The sequence below is a fragment of the Triticum urartu genome, chromosome 1A, assembly GCF_056163025.1.
Source record: "Triticum urartu cultivar PI428250 chromosome 1A, HENAU_Tu73, whole genome shotgun sequence".
NCBI classification, from domain to species: Eukaryota; Viridiplantae; Streptophyta; class Magnoliopsida; order Poales; family Poaceae; genus Triticum; species Triticum urartu.
In genome coordinates, this window is record NC_141873.1 from 61,086,354 (window position 1) to 61,093,311 (window position 6,958).

The 6,958-nt window shown below is 44.0% G+C and overlaps 1 long non-coding RNA gene across 3 annotated transcripts; it reads right to left on the bottom strand.

The window, feature by feature from the left end:
- Nucleotides 1-804: 804 nt before the first annotated feature.
- LOC125555555 (uncharacterized) lies at nt 805-6,176 on the bottom strand. 3 transcript variants are annotated; one of them, XR_015618812.1, is made up of 6 exons: nt 5,454-6,176; nt 3,787-4,410; nt 3,132-3,305; nt 2,206-2,272; nt 1,923-2,084; nt 812-1,390 (listed from the first exon to the last, which is right to left on the bottom strand). It is a non-coding gene; the product is annotated as an uncharacterized LOC125555555 (long non-coding RNA). The 3 variants fall into 3 exon arrangements; XR_015618811.1 differs by having other exon boundaries at nt 1,923-2,120; XR_015618810.1 differs by having other exon boundaries at nt 805-1,390; nt 1,923-3,305.
- Between the last annotated feature and the right edge of the window lie 782 nt (nt 6,177-6,958).

Sequence of the window (6,958 nt, forward strand, 5' to 3'; positions counted from 1 at the left end):
AAGATTTTGCGGACCATAATGGGCTGGCCCAGCTAAAGGCCCACAAGATTTTCGTGTGCCATAATAGGCCGGCCCAGGTAAAGTCCCACGGTGACTCTAGCCCATAATGAACAGTAATTTTCTTTATACCCGTTAACGGCCCGTGATTTACATGGGCCGTTTTTAGTCCGTGTTAACTTTCGGCCTATTGACGGCCCATACGTTCTTGGGCTCCTTTTCGGCCCTCGATTACTTCTAGCCCATTACTGGGATGTTCCCCTAATGGGCCAAATTTGGCCCATGGCAAGAGTCGGCCCATTACTGTCCTGTTTCACTAATGGGCCAAATTCGGCCCATGGCAAGAGTCGACCCGTTACTGGCCTGTTACCCTAATGGGCCAAATTCGGCCCATGGCAAGAGTCAGCCCGTTTCTGGCCTGTTAACCCATTGCACCGCTTCCAGCCCGTCCTATATTCTAGCCCATTAACGACCCGCTATGCCTGTGACAGAATTAAGCCTTTGCTGTCCTACGGCCTGTTACCGTGCTAGGCCGATACCAAGTACGCCCGATTTTTGCCCATGTAGACCCATTTATCCGACGGCCCGAGGCCCACCGATTACAGGCCCATTTATCGACGGCCCATAGGAGACCCATGGATCCTGCGGCCCGTATATGGCCCATGGTACTTGCGGCCACTAGCAAACCAGGGAAAAAGAAGACTAGGAAATAAATAAGGCTGAAGCTAATGCTAGGCTATTAAGGCGATTGCACAGATTACGTCCACTCGGCATCAAAGATCGCCACCAGTGCAAATATAGGGAACACCCTACACTATACAAAAATAGCTTGCTATTTTCTTCAGGCGGTGGCTGCACGTTAAGAATAAATTTTGTATCGCACCAAAACAAATTACAACTATATAACAAAAGTAAGGTTGGCATAAAACTTAATAGTCTAGCAGATAAATGCACCACCAGAAGTTCAGAAACTCAGTTCATTTGACCTGACTGTTATGTTTTCATGCTGTATTGTTCGATGGAGCACCATAACCCTCGCCTTCATTCCCCCTAGGCTCCTAAACAACATAGCAAATGTCTGATAGTCTGGTTTTAAAACCATGCATATTTGACGAAATTGAGCAATGTTTCTCCTTATTTCACAACAGGTCTCTGTTAGGGAATGGACTTGTGTCTGGAGCGCAGATACAACATTGCTTTGAGCTTGCATATCCTGATCATGAGGTAGTTTGGACGATATTGCCTTAGCAACCAACCCAGTATTACGCAGGAACATGCTTTTGGCACTGTTAGTGGACAGGTATTGACCCACTGCAGCAAGAGCTGACATTGCGGTTATAGTTGCCTCGCCACCTTCAAAAGGTGGCGGTTCCACCATTTTTTCCATAGCTCGCTAAAAAGTTGAGGTTTTACATTAGTAGTACCAGAACAGAAGATATTAAGGAGGCAGCAAAACCAAACAAAATAGCTTTGGTCTATATACAGAACTTATTCTGGTGAACCCATGTAAAATACCAGTTGTATTTTATTGCAAAGTACATAATAAAACCAGGTTCCAAACATATGACCATGTACCATTGCTAATGTATTGTCTATTTCTTCACATTGTATTGAGGGCTAAGGATAAAGAGATGAAGTTTATAATATGGTAAGCATAGTATGACGTCATTCATATCACAAGACAACTGAGAACAGACAAACATGCAATTGTAACGTTGTGTGGGCAAGTCCAGCACGGAACTAGATTACGGGTCAAGATCAAAGGAACATCACTCCTCTCTTTTAAACCTTGTAAGGTGCAATGATACGCTAAGACAATTGTGTATAAGATTGAAAAGAGTAATAGACATTGGCTGCAAACCATGCAGTTCAAGGCACAAGTCAGAGTAAGTAGTAGTTAAAAGGCATGAGGATTAAGGACTTACAATAGCGGCTTTGACTGGTGTAGTCATGCCCTTCTTCTTGCTGGTGTGACAGTCCTTGAAGATTTCCACAACATTTGGTTCAGGTACTTTTTGGTCCTTGCGGGCTTTCCTCTGCACTATACAAATGCCCGTGCGTTGCACCGGGAAAAAAAGAGGCACAACCTGCTTCATGTGCCATTACGCAACCATTTTTTATATCTAATTTCAATAAACATCAATAATAAGGTTAAATTGATTAGTGCTTTTTGTAGCATGAAGTTCAGACATGAAGAAGCCAACATACCATTCTTCATCTGATGGAAGAGTAGTTTTTCATACAATAGATTGCCAATTGTTTTTCTTTTGCTTTTCTGAAAACGCAGAAAATTCCTTATTATTAATAGAAGTTATTGTTTTCATAAAAACTAGAATACATTAGCTTGCACCCACTCATATGATGCATCCACCCAGAATATATATTTCTTCTTTTTATCCCATCCACGAGACATAATGATGTTACCAAGATGGCTCGTCAGCCAACATGGATACATTGGCACGACGAAAAACAGTAATTATGTTCAAATTTTGTGTGCATACTCATTACTCAGTACACTTCTTGTAACATGTTAATCTTGTGTCATTATAGAACTTAGTAGAGTTTAGTAGCACTTGTATGGGAAAATGATGAACCAGATGATCTGGAAGAGCCGACTACCTTATCCGATTTTAGTACATGACTCTTTCTTTGCTGCTGGTAACTTATAACACTAACGCAGAACACAAAACTCAACTCTATCAAGGTAATACGTATGCTCCCCTTCGAAATATGCCCTTAACTACTGAAGAAAAAGAAGAAATAGTACTAGTGATGAAAAAGAACAAAACGGTCAGCTCCATGTAAAAAATAGTTCTGCTGTAATAGAAATAGAAGTTACGAATGGATGACCAGTTATTCCTGCCCACTAAGCAAATCTGTAGCACTATCAACCATAAGCATTGCATTATTGCATACGGCCAAACTTAACATATATATACCACACTGTGCATCCAAACCTATTTCAGCAAGATAAAGAACTATTCTTTTAGTTTTACTTGATTTTTGTTAGCAAGTAAAATTTTTGGAAGTGTAGCCGTGCGATGCCAGCTTTACATGGACCATATAAACCACAGTAAGCTGATGTTAGCTATCAGTATAAAATGTCTGGATTGGAAGAATTTTCATGAGCTTACCCGAGTACAATGCCGCTAGTCCGGCTTGTTGATGGAAACCAGATGTGGTCTTGTTGCTGGAGCTGGACTACTCACTGGACATGATTCTTCGGATGACTTTCCGCTATTGGATGCTCTCACCGGATTGGCACAACAAGTCTTCTGGCCTCATGACGACAACACTTGTCGTCGAGCCTGGAGCATCATACACTTCAATGTTTTCCATCGAACTCCGCATATATTCACACCATTTATTGTTTGCACATTATCGAATAAGCTAAATCTGACCAAATGTGTTGATCTACTAGGAATAAAGGACCCAGGTCTAGAATTCTACACAACTAAAAGAAGATTAAGCTTAGAGTTGTGATCGTATAATGCAAATAAGAAATACTTGACCGAACTGTGAAAAACAACATCCTAGTTCTAAAATGTGTAGCACTGCTTTTCCTTCTAGCAACCAAAAACAACCGTGCTATTGTAGCACTGCTTTTCCTTTCGAACAACAAAAATTAACTTCCTATTTATTGAACCATGACAAAGTTAAAGTACTAAATAACATTACCAATAATGGTGAATCTGAAAAACAAACATAGCGTGCCAAAATTGGCAGTACTACTGAGTTTTCTTCCTCTCTCGAAATTGGAAGAATATGAATAAAGCTATCCTCACGCACCACACACATATCGGTTAGCCACGCGCGCCTCTGGCAGCCAACACTCATGTACAACATGCCGACAACATCACGCCCACACAGCATGTTGGCCGGCTGTCATGCACCCAAATCCGCAGGCCGCCACGCATAAATGGATGCACTACCAAGCTGCTGACTCTGCCCCTGTACGCCCTGGTTGGCCTTGCCGCTGTGTAAGCAGGGGGCATGGACTCAAAATGACAAACTGAACACGTGTGGTGAAATGGTTTGCCAGGAATTCAAATGTTTCCAAGTTCTAAAACAGCTGATTCATGGATCAACAATTCCCAAAAAAATGTCCAAGAGATCCTTGAATATTTCAGAGACTCTAACCTGGACAATTGCAAAATCAACAGATGCATATATTGTGTACTAAAGAATCTCTTTTCTACCGGTCTCAGTCTCCCCTTTTTTATTCTGAAGATCTTGCAATTCGGTAAAGGCTGACAATCTTTGTGTTGATGAATGGGACAATGTCAAGGGAGCATTTCCAAGCCAGCTAATAAACCCACCAGAAATTAAGATCTCACACAAACTGTTCTAGTCCATAGGATGGCTTCTCCTTCCTCGACCCAATGGTGCTCAAGAACGCCGGAGACAGGACACCTAAAAATGTTTAAAAGGGAGATTAATAATCAGAACTGGAGTATCAAAGGACGGGGCATCAGTCTCCAACATGCATCTACTACACGAATAGAATAGGGGAAAACCCAATCAAAATTAAACAACACATGTTGTGTATAGGATGACCAGCTGTTCCTACCCACTCGGCAGATCTGGGCGAGGCGGGGGTGGTACCTGGGGAGAGGAGTGACTTTTTTATTTTGTGACTGTTATAGACATAACTAACACAAAGCAACCAAAGATATCCAACACACGACAATCAAAGATATACAGACATCACTGCTATACATTATAATTAACTATGCAGGCAAAAACTCACTATGTTTGATTATCGTATTTGTGTCCATTCCTTTTCCACCCAAAACAAGCCCTTGCCCAGGCATGCCAAAATAAAATGTTGTGTCCTGTCTTTGATATTTTAGAGTTAAGCTAAATTCAAAATCGAACATCCACAAAGCTACATTTAAGTAGAAGCCATTGAAAAGAAGAGTCTAATGTTCTGGTATCTCACATAGTGGGCATTGATTTGCCACCCCTAGTAAGGGCATTCCCATATGTGTGCTAATGTACTTAACAAAGCAAATTTAAATGCACATAACATGTCACACACTCGATACTTGTATCCTCTTCCATATTACCATTCAACAGTTCAATAGTACTTAGGTGGCACTGTGCAATCAGGGTCAGAGCGACAAGTGGAACCAAATTGAAGGTGTTGATATTCAATTTTGTTGCATATCCTTACAAATTTACCTGCAAATCTAGGAGAAAATTGTTCCAATCGACACAATACACACAAAAAAAATTAAACCAGATATATCTGTACTAAATAGTGTGGAGACACTACAACAACCTCAATCAATTCAAAGTCACAAACAGAAAAGGGGTAAGCACCAGCTAGACCATTCACCAATTGTAGTAACTGCTTCATCTTGAAGGTGACACAACTTTAACTACATAGCATGCAAGCAACCAGAAGCAAAAATCTGAAGCAACAGCAAAGCTAAAAGTCAAACAGCACTCACCGACGGCAACTGGAGCTCTGCGAGGCCCCCGCCAGCGCCATCGCAGACCACCAGCTCGAACGGGCCTACTATGTCCATGTCCCTGACGCCGGTGCCGAACTCCAGGGCGCCGTCACCGGCGACGAAGTCGACCACATCGGGCCAGACCACCTCCTCCACCGCGGGGGCGTCGGGGCGGCTCTAGTTGACGGCCCCGTTAGAGGCCCGTGCCAGCGCGACCGCGGCGCCTCCCGCACCGGCGCGGAACTCGTACCACTGAGTGGCGCCGACGAGCGCGCCCTCGGTGTTGAGCGGCCAGACCGGAACCTCCATGTCAGGGTCCCAGCCGTACTTGTTGGCGACGGTGTCGACGACGTCGCGTCGAAGAAGGTGGCATCCGGGGTGCGCGTAGGCGTGGGAGGAGGCGTTGGAGATGGCCGCGAGCGGGGACAGTGAGGCGGCACTGGCGGGGGCGGGGGCGGGGGAAGGGAAGAGCAGCGCGAGGAGCAAGAGGAGGATTGGGTAGGCCTACGAGCGCGGAGCTGCGGTCTCCCCTACACCAGGCGGCCAAGGTCTTGAGGAAGAGGAAGCAGAGGTCGACGGAGCACGGTCTGATCCCTCGGAGGTCCGAACCAGCGCCGCCGCCTGAGCTCGGCATCCTCGTCCTCATGGTGGGTTGGGGATGACGGCCTAGAGTGGGGATTGGGGTAGGCGGAGACCGGGGTTTGCGTTCGTCCATTCGGGTCCTGTGAAGGAGCGAATCGTTTTTTTACTTACTTAAATCTGGAGCGCGCGTTAATTACCCAAAACATTAGGGCGTTTAGTGCAAAAACGACATGACGGTGAACCCGGAGACTCAATCTGTGCTTTATTATTAGGGAGAGATTTGGAACAAGTCAATATAGATCTGATAATATGCTACAGCGAAAAGATTGAAACAATAGCTAATTACAAGAGCCTCGAAGTGTGCAATATAGCTACGAGATCCTGTCGTCTATTGGAATTTCACTTTCGTATGGTTGGCCTTGTTCTTTGAACAGTTCACCTACAAGAAGATAGATTTGTGTGGCACATGCGTAAATAGGACTTTAACATGTGATGTGATGACATATATATAATGTACCTGATACTTCGGATCAGACCAGTGTTTAACGAGGCCTCTCCAGTCTTCATCGGATATATTTTCCACTGGAGATGTTTGGGCAAGTTCACTGTTAGCCTTGCCTTCAAAGTGAGTTTTCCTCAAGTTATACCGATACTATCGCAGAGCAGACTTGAAAACATGGGTGCAAGCTTGTCTGGTTGCATCATCTTCGCTATCCAACTTGAACCTCATCTGCTGAAAATTATGGGAGTCTCATTATCAGCAACCTAGAAAGTATTGGACAGAGCAAGACGATATTACTAGTTTCCATACATAACCATACTTACAGATAAATGGTCGAGGAAGATGTTGAACTGGGTCTCGTCTTTGTCATTCCTATACTGAATCCATGTTGGGAGGATACGTACATGACACCTAACAA